Source organism: Lathamus discolor, chromosome 5 (assembly GCF_037157495.1).
Source record: "Lathamus discolor isolate bLatDis1 chromosome 5, bLatDis1.hap1, whole genome shotgun sequence".
NCBI lineage: Eukaryota > Metazoa > Chordata > Aves > Psittaciformes > Psittacidae > Lathamus > Lathamus discolor.
In genome coordinates this window covers 8,075,629-8,090,868 of record NC_088888.1, presented here as the reverse complement: position 1 = coordinate 8,090,868, position 15,240 = coordinate 8,075,629, and positions in this window count along the sequence as shown.

Here is a 15,240-nt window from a genome sequence, read left to right as displayed (position 1 = left end):
GATACTGTTGGATTCATTAATGTTCTGATAACGGAGTGGAGGCATTGAACATTTGTTTCCTTGCAGTACCATATCGGTGAGTTGAAGACACTGAGAACGACTTCCAAGGAGCCTAATAGGTGAATTATCTGTTAAAGAACAGGCATATTGCTAATGACACAGGATTTTACAGGCTAGGAAGTAAGTTCACAGAGGATCAGGTATAGAGATGAACTACAAGAAATGTTTGTGGAGACTGTTTTGTAAGAGGAGCCCAGGAGAGCCAGGCTTGGGCAGCTGAACACACCACTAGCAGAGGAGGTAAGTAAGTCAGCTCCTCAAGGATGCATGAGGAGGGAAAGAAACACAGAGAAAAACAAGAACCAAACAACTGAACGACCAACTAATGTTGGCATAAAACAAAAGTTGTGTAAAGTACCTATAAATACAGCAAGATTGGAAATCAGAGGCTCTGTTCATTAGTCAACCAACCAGTTTTGTTCTTTGGTTTCTCTGTCACAAAGCAAGGGCAGGGAAAAGGGTCTAATTCTTCCAGCCAGTTCCTTACTTCTGTGCACATTTGCTAGCATTAATAACCAAAATATGCACTGCCACCACCTTTTCTTTTTTATTTTTAGTATGTTGACATCACTACCTTTTATTTAATTGCACCGTGTGGACAATTAATCCCTCTTTGTCCAGATTTACATTGCAATCTCCAGCAGACAACAGCAATACAAAGATAATGGCTGTTCTGCTGTATGATACCAACATTAAGTTATTGCCATTAAGTTATTGAGTTATTGTCTCATAGAATGATTCAGGGTATTTTAGTCCAAAGGTGAGGTGACCATTTTAGTCTGAAGGTGGAGACAAGGACTTGGGGGTGCTGGTCGATGAGAAAATGAACATGAGCCGGCAGTGTGCTCTCACAGCCCAGAAAGCCAACCGTATCCTGGGCTGCATCAAAAGGAGCGTGACCAGCAGGTGGAAAGAGGTGATCCTGCCCCTCTACTCTGCTCTTGTGAGACCTCACCTGCAGTATTGTGTGCAGTTCTGGTGTCCTCAACATAAAAAGGACATGGAACTGCTGGAACAAGTCCAGAGGAGGGCCACGAGGATGATCAGGGGACTGGAGCACCTCCCGTATGAAGACAGGCTGAGAAAGTTGGGGCTGTTCAGCCTGGACAAGAGAAGGCTGCACGGAGACCTCATAGCAGCCTTCCAGTATCTGAAGGGGGCCTATAGGGATGCTGGGGAGGGACTCTTCATCAGGGACTGTAGTGACAGGACAAGGGGTAACGGGCTGAAACTTAAACAGGGGAAGTTTAGATTGGATATAAGGAGGAAATTCTTTCCTGTTAGGGTGGTGAGGCACTGGAATGGGTTGCCCAGGGAGGTTGTGAGTGCTCCATCCCTGGTGGTGTTCAAGGCCAGGTTGGATGAAGCCTTGGGTGGGATGGTTTAGTGTGAGGTGTCCCTGCCCATGGCAGGGGGGTTGGAACTAGATGATCTTGAGGTCCTTTCCAACCCTAACTATTCTATGATTCTATGATTCTATGTGGTGAGCAGCTAGAAGGTAAATACAGTAGAAGGTGATGCCACTATTAATAAAACACTTGAGGGAAAACTTACTGTCTTTAGTATCATGCTAGAAACAGCCCCACACTTAAAAACCAGAGTGGATATACCATATGCATGAGACTGGCCCACTGTCTAGATTAAGAAAGGTGTCTTTTTTTTACATCATTATTCTCAGGAGTAAATCTGCGGGATATTTTTTAATTAGAAGTAATGTATTTCAGATAGGCATCTGGAAAACATTTAAGGTCTTTATTATATATGTACAAGAAGCTGGAGTGTTTCCGCAACAGTGGTAAGTCAAACAGCTTACAGTGAAACGGCATTGTAACAACATAGAGCTGCACAAAAAAATCTACTGCATGGAAACTGTAACAATTCACAAGCAAAAAAACAGTGGGACTACTTACAAAAAAGAAGAGACTTAAATCCTGGATTGATGAGGCAGGACAAAGGGAAGAAGAAAGTGGTATGGAGGGAGCACGTGGTGTGAAAAATGGAGTTGTATTCTCTGAAGAAAAAGTGTATGTGTGCTTGTGTGTGTGCGTGCACTCATTTCCAAGTGGTAGAATTTTTAAATGGTCCATCTCTGTCTTGCAGAATAAACGAAACGTTTTTTATGTAAATGTGAATTTCTAGGCTTAATGCTCTTAGTACAGGGGACAATGCTATGAAAAGTGTCTCTTTAAAAAAAACCCAGCTCCTTATTTCCTGATTAATGTAAATCTTAACAAGGAGGACTTCTTAGTATCTGTTTATCAGAATATATTGGTGTTGTTATTACTCAGAAATGAAGCATTCATTGTTATTTCTGCTCATCTGTTTGCTCACTGTATTCACCTCTTTCTCAGTGGCTTGGATTGCAAGATTTCTGGGACAGGAACTTGAGTTTTCTGAGAATCTCAGCAAGATTCTGGGCTCTGAAAATGTTACAGCTGTAGGAAACATACTAAACCACTAAGGTCTTTCTATATTTTAGGTAATTTATATCTCCATTGGGCCCTCTGCTTCAATACAAAAATCTGTTTTCATGAGTATTATTTTCTCTCCAGCACCTCAGACTAACCATGAGCTATTTTGACTTAGCTCTTCACATCTTTTCCCACAACTGATAGCCTCCCCAGTCAGCGTTTGCATCATCCATGGAATGAAGCCAGTAGCCTACATGTTTGGTAAAAGGAAAACTTGTTCTTCAGCTCATTAAAGTAATTCAGTTTGGATCTGCAGCAGAATTAGTCTGATCAGAATTGAGGCTGACATACCTAGTTGTCAAGGGTATTGTACGTTTGGGGACAAGCTATTGCAGTGCAAAAATAATACAGCAAGTACCATTTGGTTTACTTGGCATTTTACCAGTTGTTAGCACCAGTTTTCATTCAGCAGAGGCCAGCTGAAATTGCTGATGTAAGAAGTGATAATTTTCTTGATGTGAGATGAATAGGACATTTTAAATTTTGTACTAAAGTAAGAATAATTTAATCTCTGTTAAAGAAGAAAATGCTAAAATGAAAAAACCCAGTTAATACTGAATTAACTTGTCAGAGCTGTAACTGCCTAAGAATCATGTAAAGGGAATCTAATCAATTAATATTGATTAATATCATATGCAATGTGTAGCTGAAGCAATGGAGAAAATAGCATTGCTGCAAAGGGCTGTGGCAAACTTCCAATATAATCCTCTTCCCTTCTGATGTCTTTGCCCAGGTATGTTTCGCATTTTGCTTCTTAATTTGGTAGTGCTTATCCTGAATTTGGAAGTCACAATTCAAACGCACTCAATGCCTGAGTTTTTTGTTGGTTTATCACTAAGTTAAGTCAAGTCTATCCAAAGTTATCCAAAGTAGTCAGGACCAAATAATAGTGTTTGCAGGGAGATATTATTGTGCTCCTGTCTCATCTAACCATCATCTTGTCTTGCCCTGTCACTCTGGCTCTACTTTGCACATATTTAATTTCTCACTTTAAACCATTCATCTCTAACTCTACACAATGTGTCCTCTTAATTTAATTTCATTGCTAATGCATTAGAGAGATCATTTGAGACCACTTCTATTTCCTGTGCTGGTATTTCTGGCCCTGCTGAGCTTCCTTCCCATTGATGACACCTCATGGTCACAGAGTGACAGCAAGATTGCCACCAAACACAACAGAGGTCATCACGTGCTCTACTCTGCATCTTCTGATTGCAGGCACTCTGCAGAACTCAGCCATGCTGTGGGACTGGCCTTTTCACTGCCACGAATAATCTCTTTTCTCCTTAACTCAAGGCTTAAAGCTTTTTCGTAATTATATCTCTTCCTTCCTGAAATATCGCCACACAACCATCCTTGGTCAAATTGCAGTGTAAGCTTAAGGGTGCAGTGATTATAACCTTTACTGGTTTTTAAGTCCTATATATGCTAAATCATCCATAGAAATCTAAAAGCAGTTTACAGAGCTGTACATACACAAACTGCACAGAGTGTGAATACAAATGGTGCTATACAAATAATCTGTAAATAAGAAGTCTGCAATTATTTTTTAGCTCTTCTGTGGCAAGAAGGTGTATTTGTCTTCATTATGTGAGTCTCCTGGATTGTCTTCAAACTTCGTTTGTTTGCCTATTTAGTTTTTCTGCTTATGTTAAAGTTTTCAGTTCTAAGTTTAATTTCTGTTGGACAGGCACCAGGTTGGTAATTTAACCCTTTTAATCCTTTGTTTCAGCAATGTCTTTTATTTTGAGGAGTGAGGAATATGCCGTTTGAACATCAAATTCATATTCATTTAATTAATTTTCAGGCAGAAGGATCAATGCAATAGTTGAGATCATCTGGTATGTGTTTCCACATACGATTTTCCACCTTGGAACTCATCCAGTCAAAGAAACCCCTGCCTTATGAAATTTCAGACTATAAACCAGGCAAAGCAGTCTGACATCAGATGGCAATGTATACTTTTCATTATTTATCACTAGCAGTTGCAGCTGCTCCTGAAGGTAAGTGAAAAGACCTTTTAGTTGAGTTCCTTCCCCAAATTCCCACTGCTCCAAAAAAATAGTAGAAAGAAAGCTTATGACAATATTTCAGGCTGCTGTGTAATGATGTGGAAAGTTGCTCTGGTGATTTACGATTTAAAACTGAACTCTCCAGCTGCTTTTCACAGGTCAGGTAAACTCTCTCTGCCTTAGTTTCCCCATCTGGAATAAAAGTACCTACCTTTCTCATTGGGGAACTCTGGACTTTAATTAATCAACAGTCGTAGATTGCTATATAGAGCGGAGGAGCAAACAATCTGGAGTGTGCAGTTTATTCAATGACTTTAGCCTGCTAGCATAAAATCCTTGAGCAGATGGTGTTGTTATCAACTACAGAGGAAAAATCATTCCAGTCTGAATATTTCTGCTTTGTTTTATTTCGCTTACAGAATCTTCAGCCCCGGGGAAATATTTCTCAATGGTGAGGAACCCTTTCTTTAAAGAACCGCCCTTCAAAAGCCCAGTGCTCATGGGACTGCTGGACCTCCTTCTGCACCATTCCAAAGGAGGTAGGTGGAGGGGCCTTCTATATGCAGTTTGACTGATTGAAAACCACCGGGGACTGTCTGAATTTCAAGGAAGATTTTACCATATTCAGAAAGATTTTAACCATCTTGTCTTGGATGAAGGCTTCTGATAATTGGACAGCCTTTCTTTGACATCAGGAACCAAAACATCTGTTTTCAAGGGTAACGGAAAGATAGCCAATGCTTTTACTTTGAAATACTAAAAAATTCTACCTGTCATGCAATTTAACAGAGATGTATCACATAAATTCACTGTTTGCTACTCAAGAAAAAAGTTAGGGTTTGTTATCATAGAATTTAACTTATTCCATAGTGCTGTACCTCATTTTATTTTGCTTTATTTTTTCATTTGTATTCCCCTGAAGGCTAATCTAAGGTTTATATGAATTTTCAGAAAGATATATTATAAAACATAGTGCTGTGCTCGTCACTTCATAGCAGCCAACGCACCAAAATAATGACTGTGTACTAGGTTATATGTATTACATCTTAAACTGCAACTAATAGCCTTGCAAGGGCCCAAGCACATAGTATTTGACAGCTAAGGGTTAGTGTGATGATGTGGACTGTTACAAACAAGCAATCAGCCTCTGTCCTGAAGACAAGATGTTACCTCGCTGCTAGGTGACATAAAGGATTTTGCCGCTGAGTTGGAATTTACGTGGGCGTTAGTTTCTTAAGTCTGAAACTGGATTTCTTTACCTACATTTCTTCTGTCTACAGTGAAACCTCTAGTCATAGAAGTGCCTAAAACCCACAGAAGTCCTTATCCTTGATATAGGAAGCCTGAGAAACCACTGCCTTTGTGTCCTGATTTTCCCCTAGGAGCAAGGAACTCCAAATGCCTGATCCCAAATCTTTTGTTAAAGTAAGTCTTGAGCCTCTCTTTGTGTCAGCTCCTGACAGTAAATATAGGAATTTCCTTTACTTTTCAGACTTGACATGAGTTGGACCTGAGGATCTTGGAGGTCTTTTCCAGCCTAACTGATACTAAGATTCTGTGTGAGTTATGCTAGAGTCTAATATGACATGCCCAGTATCTATGGTGTTACACGTTATATTGAGATTTACTTGAGATTAAAAGTAAATATTCCAAATCAAATGACAAAGCAAACATGCTTATTTGAGTTGCAGATAGGAGAAAGAGTTAAAGGCACATCAGTGAAAAATAAGACTTGGAAATATATTTTGACGTTAAGTTCTTCCTCACAAGCCATCTGTAAAGGAAAAGTTAATTAGAAATAAACATAATTAGCAATTATGAGTGAAACTAAATGGATGTTTTATTTCACAGATTAGTTGAAAATAAAGGCCTCATGGCCAAACACCATTGGTAAGATCAGCGTTCTTTAAGAAAGCTTGATGAAAGCAAATATGGCTGTCTTATCTGGTCAATGCAATACATCTTACTGACTAACAGCTTTGTTTCATGCAAGTATAAAATGCAATCTGATAAAAATCCAAGCAGATGTGGCCTTCAGGAAGTGATTCCCAAGAACAAAGGAGAAAGGATGAAGGGGTAATTCTGTACATTGTTTCACTGCTGTTTCTCCATCATGAAATGTACAAGTTACTGCTCCCAAAATTACCAGCTACTCTATGGATTTATACCTCATTAACACCAGAAACTGTAATTTTTTGATTCAGCAGAGCCACTGTTTGGGGAAGGAAACTCTGGGACTAGCCAGGTATTGAGTTTTCTGCTTTCACTGCATACTTGAAGTAAAGCCACTTGTCTTGGGTTATTAAACTCAGCATGGAAAGATAGGAAAAACCTTCATAGGAAAGTTAACCTGTCATTTCTCTGACCAGTTCAAACTTTCCTTTTTTAGGCTTTAAAATGTGTTTGGATTTGTCCTTTAAAACTCCAGATCATTCTAGTTAGAGCAAAAATGAAACCTCTTTATTGATTCCAGAAAGATTTAGCTTAACATCACTGTCTCTAGAAAGAAGATAACACATGAGGACATCTTTGCTTTTCTGTGCAGTCATATCATGCTAGATAAAGTGAAAGTTAACGTCTTGTAACCAGCATCACCCATGTCCAAAACCAGACTATATCATTCATTTTACTATTCCAGATGCCTCACTGTTGTCTTAGAATGCTGTGACAACTTCAAATCAAGCTACTGAAATGATGTTAATGTATTTTGAGACTGATTATAGTTATGTGGATTTTCTTGAATTAAACTGTTTGTATTAAAAGGTTATTTGGAAAATTAATACCTGTACCTGTGATTTTCAGCATTCTCCCATTCACACTGCTGGCAGTGGTGGTAAATATACTGGACACAGAGGTGGAAGTTGATTTTACAGGAAGCCCTGCACAATACCTATTTGCTAGTTCCTTCCTCTCTACGAGAAAGAGAGAAAACAATCTTTGATCGGGCCTTCCAGCGTGACCCATAATAGATGAAGTTCTGCTTTCCTGAAGGAAAGGTCATGGCACCATCCTGAAGCTGACAACAATCATCAATGAGATTCTTCACCAAGGTGCACTTTATTTTTTCTTTTTCCCTGAGCCTCTCTTTTTATTCTTGCTTTTCACCATAGAAGTTGACAAGATGTAAATTTCATCTTTATTCAGTCCTAGATGATTTTATTTGCATTTTAAAAGGCACTCAGAGAGAGAAAAAAAAAGACGTTTTCTATCACAATGGAAAAAGGTAGTGGAGGCATCTGATAATGAAATGGACACGTTTTTGAAAGTGCTAAATATACAATTACCAAATAGACAACGACTCTTCGTACATCTTCATTAAGATAATTATTCCCTGGATTCCAGATGTTTTAAAAATAAAAAAGACTCAAAGCAAAATTCTGGCTTGGTCAAATCGGAATAATATTAAACCTTTTTTAAATCAGTGATTTAATCTTATTTACATAACTAAATTCAAGTGCAGAGCTAGTTGTCATTCTTTGACAGCATATGTCATGTTAGACAAGATGGACATAGATAGCTGTAGAGTATGTGTGCCATGTTAGACATATAGCTGAGGAAGGTTTTAAAGTTACAATTTTTCTGAGAACTTCTTCTGGCTGATTATATTTTAAAATGAGCCTAAGCTTTATTGGGGGAACAGGTAGTGTTAATTTAGTCATAATTTAAGGTCTGGAGAAAAGAAAATGTGATAAGATCTAGACAGCATGAGCCAATGTGGTCAGCATTTATATGTCAAAACCATGTTTTTATTCCCAGTCACTTCAGAAAACATAAGAGCTAGTACATCTACATGGCTGATTGTGATGTGGTGCAGCCATAACTGAACCAGCTTTCAGTTTAGTTGAGTTGACTAATCTATCACAGCATCAATGACACCGCTTCAGGGATCATGTGGTACCATGCCTTGACTTTCTGAGCCACCCATCTGTACTTGCTGTATAGAGTACTTCTACAGTGTGGAGAAGTGTCATTTTCATACTTGAGTCAAAGTCTAAACTGTCAGTGGTTCAAGCACTGGATAGTTCTGGAACATAGGCTTTTTCCTTCAGGATATTCTCACCATTTTGATCACAGAATTTCTATCAGAAAGATGCTCTAGAGCTTATTTAAAAAAAAAAAGTTACTGTTATTTTATATTGAAAATGGTATTATAGTAGGTCATAACATGCTGAACTCAAGCTCTTCTCTGCAGAAACTCTTAGAATAATCCCTAGAAATGTCCTTAGAAATAAATCCTTAGAATAACCCCTCAGGAAATTTTCTGAGGGGCTGTGAATCCATTGAAATGTTTTTTTCTTGTCAACATAAATCACTTGCAAATTCAAAATATTGTCTAGGAAATTGCAGGGATGTTTTATAATTTCAATCTAAATTATGCTGGATGTGGGACTATGGATATAGAAGGGTTTACTTGACACACATTTGCGTGTGCAAGAACTGGAAACAGACTATAGCAAACGAACTTGGCAACTGGACTTTGCAAAATATTTGCTTGCAGCATAGAAGGAATCTTTTGCTTTCATTTTGGTTTTTAATTTTCAAATAATAAGGAATGTTCTTCCAAATGAGAATTATTAAGGCTATATAAAACATTTATCTGTGGGTTTCTCGTGCATGCCATTTCATGGATAGATAAATCAGAATGAAGAAGGTACATTTTGAAGAGCTTGTTCAGTGATGAGATTGTATGTCACTTGGCTAGACATTTAGTCTTTCATGTTGAATGTAGTTTTGTCTAGATTAATATCATTTTATGAATCACTATTGGTTTTGTTTTCTGTAAATGGAAAAAATCCGACTAGAAACTTGCACAGTGCTTTTGCAGGACAGCTCTATTTTAGAGCCTGATGTTATATATTTGGAGGTTTTAATAGTTAAAATGTTCATTCTGAAAAATTGAGTAAAAACTTATCAATTGAGTCTAAAATGTAAACTTGTGAGGACCTTTCTCTACAATATATTCTTAGCAACTTTTAAATTGCAGAAACAATTTCCTTTTTTTCTTACTCAGATATTTGTAAGCATTTAGTGTGAAGACAACTAAAGATGCTGTGAAAAGAGATAGGAAATAGCAGCCAGCTAGTAATTTTCTTATGATGAGTTTTGGAAACAAGACCATAGAAGCCCGTAGTTGTAGTTGTGATCTATGTAACGATTTACCCTGAAAGGTTCTCACAGCTTTAGGCATCCATTCTGCAAGAAACACCCTAACAAGGCCTTTAAGGCATGAATAAAATCGGTAGGGGAAAAATGTTTACCAGCAATCTATGACATTTACTTTGTCCTGAGAATTGAAGGGAAAGGAGCTATTGTTCAAACAATGCCCAGAAATTTTGTTCCAATTCCAGTTCTGCTCGGTTTGATAAAACAACATTTCCTAGTCCTCAGTACAGCAATAGCTCAGCTTCTCAAGATAGGTAATCAGGCTCAGTTTCACTAGCACAAAATGCTGGATTTTTATCTTTAATTAAAAAGAGGTAACAGAATATATCCTGACAGATTTCAGTATGCTTATCAGCAAAAGACAAAGTATATCTATATTGCTAACAGGCAACTGGCATGAGAATTGTTGATTTAAGTGCAGCCAAGGAGTTTCCGCTATCATTATGTTTCTATAAGCAAGTTTCTTATTTAAAGAGGCATTAGAGAAAGAACAGCTCATTCCAGAAGGAAAGTAAAAGGACTTTGCCTTGTCTTGCTATGGCTGCCTGAGGAGGATGCCAGCCTTCTCTCTTCCATAACTTCAGAGAAATTCTATTAGAGTCTAAAAAACTGCCTAAACCAAGCAAGTTTACACTACATTTTAGATGTCTCTGACCTACATGAGAATATTAACACAGTACAAATAAGTTCTTTCTTCATAAACAGGGTCTTTCAAGCAGTCAGTTCAATTTAAACTTTGTATCATTTTGCTTCTGCTGCTTGTAACTCAAAAGTAGAGTCTTGCAGTACCCAAATGAGTGTCAAGCCACAATGAAGAGTGTGTTGAGAGCTGCAGTCAGAATATGATTAAAAACTCACTATTTCACAAATTGCTTCAGTTTACCTTCTGAGAAAAGTAATATCTGTAATGAAGAAAGTGGTTTGGAAACCGATGTTAGCAGAACTGTACTTTCATTATCATCTGGTGTAAATATGCTCTCACAATAACAGCAGTTTCCCTCTGTATTTAGCCACATCAGTTTTATATTACTAGGGTTTGTATGGGTGTTATTTGCAGATAAGCATGTGTAGGAGTTTTGCTTCCTTTGCTAACTATGCCCATATACCTGAAAGTAATGTCTATGAAAGACAGTGACAAAATAATGTCTGTGGAAAGACAACAACGATTTAAATTCATGGCTGTGCTAAAAACACTGCCTGAATCTTAAAATCCCTATCTGCTGAGACTTTGCAGCAAATACACACTGAGATATTTTCAAGCATTTATAAAAAGACATGTAGAAGGACCATGTTACATGGCAAAGATCAGTAGGGTGCACTGAGCATCATTAGCATCTGTATGATGAATGGAGAAGACCATTCTGAAGTAACAGAATTAATTTCTAGCTGGGCAGTAGTGGAAGATTGACACCAAAACCATGCCTTGATTTTTTCAGTTTATAGGCTGGGATTCTGACATTTAGTGCTAAAAACTAATATATCTCAAACTTTCTTTCTCTAATCAGTGTATACTTAAAATTGTTACCTATTGTATTATTTCTCTCACCTATGTTAAACAACTTAAGTGTTTTCTGTGGCAATTCCTTGGGGAAGCAGTTAAGCCAACGTAAGCTCTGCTACACTTAGTCATAAGAAGCTGTAGCAGGAGCATGATCTGCTTTGTCGGTTAGCACCATCCTTCCCACACTTCTCCTTGTGAAGAATTCCCCTTTGCTTCCAACTGCAGTTTAACTTGGAAATTCAATGCAAGACCTTTAAAAAAGGAGCAAATAAATGCCCTCCTTCTGCAGATCATGATTCTTCTCCTGCCTGCCATGATTCTGGCATAGGTAACAGTACAAATTTCATGCTAGTGCAGGTGAGTAACGGCCATGTCCCTTACAGTGAATCACAGTGAACACTAAGGGAGAAAGAATCTGAAGACTCTTCTCAACAATTTCTTAGCAGAAGCCCATGTGTTAACAGCAAGCTCCATTAGGCTCAGTTTAAAACTGAGCTATATTGTCAGTATGAACTGGAACCTGTCAGGCACTTACCAAGCACAATACTAGAAGTCTTGTGTTCCTGATTTTCCCATTTCAGTACCTTTAAACAAGCCTTACTCTCACCAATTATGTAAGTGAAATGTCCCCCCGAGACATCTCTTGTCGAGATTGAGAGACAGATGTATTAATGTTTTGGTAAGCAGTAGATGAAACGAATGTATACCTGATTACTAAAAGCACACTGGGAAATTGAAATGAGTGATCTGCACAGAGGCGGGAGACTGATGATACAGAAAGCTAAATTGGAGGAAGATTAAGCAGTTTGTGTATCAGTGAGCACTGAATATCTAAAAGCATGCATGGAAATTAGGACAGCAGAGTGAAGCGGCGTAAGGGAGTCAGCAATATGGCCTGCAAAGGCAGCTTAGGGCTAAATTCTGGCCTTATCTCCAGATACACATAGTAAATGGGTGCTGGCTTCCTGTCCAGTACAAGAGGGACAGCATCTCTGTGAGGACCAGGGAATGTGTTTATGAGTAACATTTAGAGTTTGCTCATTGGATCAGTTACAAAGGGGAATCTATCCGTTACTGGCATTGAGCCATAGGAATTAATCAGCTCAATGGCTCGGGATGACAGTTAACTTTTGGACCAAACCCCAGTGAAGTCCACACCACATCCACCGAGATGAATGCCAGGATTTTCACTGATTTCAGTGGTGACAGGTGTTTCTCCTAGCAGGTGTCTCTGTGCTGCCTGCACTGAAGAAAATATCTCCTTATCTCCTCCATTCCCTTTGCGAGGGAATAAGCGATGTGGGAGAGCTTCATCCATTCACTTGATTGGTAAAGGAGGATGCACAGTACAGACCTCCAGTAAATGAAGCTGAATAACAAAAGATGTTACATGCATAAGTAAGAAAGTCTCCAGAGCTCAGCAGGACCCGTGTCCTGTATTCAACAGAAAACAAAGCCCAATAAATGACACCAGACATTCACTGAGTAAAGCAGAATGAAGCAGGCATCTGTCTTGTGAAGAAGTTGTATCATATGGTGGGCCATGCTAAAACCAATACTGAGGTGCGGAGAAGTTACAAAACAGAGAAGCTCTTGGTCTCTCTCTCCGCAGTAAAAGACAGCTCCTCATCAGGCTCTGAGTTAATGACACATTTCAGTTGCATCTCTCCTTGCCTGCCATAGAAAAAAAAAAGTGTGAAATCATGTATGAAGGCTGCTGTATGGAAATAAAATGTATGGTACTGATAGCTCAGTGTCATGGAGATTGTGGAGTCACGGACTGAACAAAATGGAGGAAGCACGTGAATTCTTTCAGGCTTATCAAAGATCTGAATAATGTTTGAAAGGGACACCAGCAAAACTAAGGAAAATATTTTCTCCCTTACGAACAACTTTGAGCCGATTGGAATTTATCAGCAGAGAAAAAAAGCTTGTATTATTCTGTGAGACAATAGCAGAATTGCTGGCAAAACTATGAATGGAATTCTAAAAAGGAAACCTTCATTAAAATATTCATTTTGAAAGTTATGTAACGCAATTATTTAATTCCTTCAGATTTTTTTCCCCTGTTTTTGATACTAAAAACTTCTTCAGAATGTGCCCTTTCCTTAAAACAGACTCAAATACAATGAATTTTCCCTATGGAAGGAGAGTTCATTTTGGAAAAAAACCAACCCCATATTCCCGTTATTATTTTAGAGGGAGGTAAAGAACTTACAGCAATAGGAAGAACAGCAAAATCAAGAGAATATAATGGTGTTGAATTGTATAGCTAATGTGAATAAAAATAAGAAATAGACAAGAGAAAAATCAAGGCAATACGAAAATTAATGAATTATGTGTTGTCATGTAGCATTAAGAAATAACTTCGTTTCTATCAACCAGTGTAGTAAGGAGAAAAGAAAAGGAACAATCGGTAGTTACAAAATGTTGAAGCTGGCCTTTGAGAGTATCCCAGGGAGAGACAAGGAAAGCTCCGTATCCAATCTGTCATTAAGGATGTGGAGCTCCTAAAATTTAATTCACATGTTGTCTCATTTACATTCTGGAATTGGTCTCATTCAGGTGAAGCTGTTGGGCTTTGTGTGAGTGCTGAGAAGAGGCCCTGGGTGTCCCTGGTGGATGCTTAAACTATGGAATAATTTTAATTTTCTGGCTGACTCTAAATATTTGAACAACTTGGGCGAGAATAACAGAGGGATAAACACCAGATTCCTGATTGTGTTTGGGGATTCACTGCAATGGGGCAGCTCTTTGGGAATTCATTTAGGAAGTATGCGACCTGGGTGTTTAAATCACGAGTCATTAGGCGAGGGGAGGAAGGAAGCTGGCTTCCCCACAAGCAAACTTTACCTGTTGTCAGGCTCATGAGAGTCCGAATGCCCAAGGTGGTACCTAAATGTTGGATTTAGTGTATTTAACCTAACAAAGCATGCAGGAGTATCCAAACTGCAAGACAGGACACCCTGCTCAAGATAAAATAAGTCATACATAGACTGTATTTATGAAGGAAGACACACACACATGCACGTATTATGAAAATCTGACTATCTGAAGGCTGAGGAAGGTAGATACCTGCTCCTTAGTCAGACTAGTTAAAGACACACTTATTCAGAAAATCAAGGCCATACATATAGTTGTAAAGACTAAAATTATACAAAGGAGGAAAAAAAGCTGTACTGATCTCAGGGGAAAGAGGGATGAGTTTTAAGGTGCTCAAATATTAAAAGTCATAACCCGGCATTAATCTTGGCAGTCTTGCAATTCTTTTCCAGATGAATTCAGGAAATCGTTTAAGATGGAAGCTGCAGCAGTCTTGAGGTCTTGCGCTGGTGCTCAATGTAGGTGAGCTGCTCTGTTTGTATCCTTACCCAACCAAACGATTTTCACAATTTTATTATTAACCTTTTGCATTCGCAGCTTTTCTTAATGCTCCGCTTTCATGAAGCAGTAAGTTTTGGGTTTTGTGGCTTTGACCAAGGGGTATATCAGAACAAGAAATTGGAGGGGCATTTTTTTTATTTCAACTATTGTTTTTAGTGGCTTCAGGTAATGGCTTTTGAATGTAACGTACCACAAGAGAAGCACCAGAGAGCATTGTTCATAAAATGACAATGTAGAAAGTTCTGAGGCAGATCACACAGGCCAAATGGAATTAAATTCTTCCAAGCTGAAGCAATCCTGCAGTTGTTCAGGGTTCATCATGTGGCCGGTTTTGTTGACATCTTGCTTTTCTTTCTCTGAGCTCAGTTCTTGTCATCAAGCTCAGCTTAGTCACTGCAGTGTTTCACATCTGTGGTTCTACTAACAAAAGTATTTGATATAGCAGCGCTGAAGGTGGAGTTAATTCACTCCCAGAAAGCTAGAAAAAAAATTGGGAGTACCTCTTCTGGTTACACAGTAATTTAGAGGTGCTCTCTGTGTTTCCAGTGTGCAAAATTTCTGCTGACAGAGCTTTAGGGAGCTGATGCAGGTACTTTATCTTCTGAGTGCTATGAGATTCAGGTCCTAGTGCACCATGAAGATTGCCTGC